Raw genomic sequence first — 544 nt, 5'->3', positions numbered from 1 at the left:
TTTCTCCACTGGTAGGGTTTTGTGGAGGGAAATCTGAAGGCTGTGCCTCCACGGCTAACCCAAGAGAACAAGTTAAGGTGTACCTCAGGCAAAATGGTTTGTTCCTTCTAGTTAATTCCTAGTCTGGATTAAACCTTCATGCTAGATCCTCTCTGAATGTGGAACTGAATAAAATTTTCTAAGAAAGGAAATGTTTCAGAATATTTCTGAGAAATAATGGAGACATTTAGCTGAACAAATAAAATATTATGAAAAATCAATTTAGTTGCCATTTGGAAAAGAGCAATACAGGTGCCAATTTACCCTGTTTGATTCCTTAAAGGAAACTAGACATTTTGAAAGTCTGCTTTCCAAATGTAACTAAAAATAAAATTGCATACTTTAAATGATACCTTTCTTTTTTTTTAGATCAGAATATATTTACTGGGGTAAAGAAAACTTCTGTCCGAGAGAGGGCAGAAGGGGACCTGAATGGGTTGTGGGATACCTTTAGTTATTGTTTAAATAATTCCTTCTGGTTTCTCTTCTTTTAATTATATTACTC

Source organism: Octodon degus, unplaced genomic scaffold (assembly GCF_000260255.1).
Source record: "Octodon degus isolate 3935 unplaced genomic scaffold, OctDeg1.0 scaffold00377, whole genome shotgun sequence".
Taxonomy (NCBI): Eukaryota; Metazoa; Chordata; class Mammalia; order Rodentia; family Octodontidae; genus Octodon; species Octodon degus.
This window is presented reverse-complemented; position numbering follows the sequence as displayed.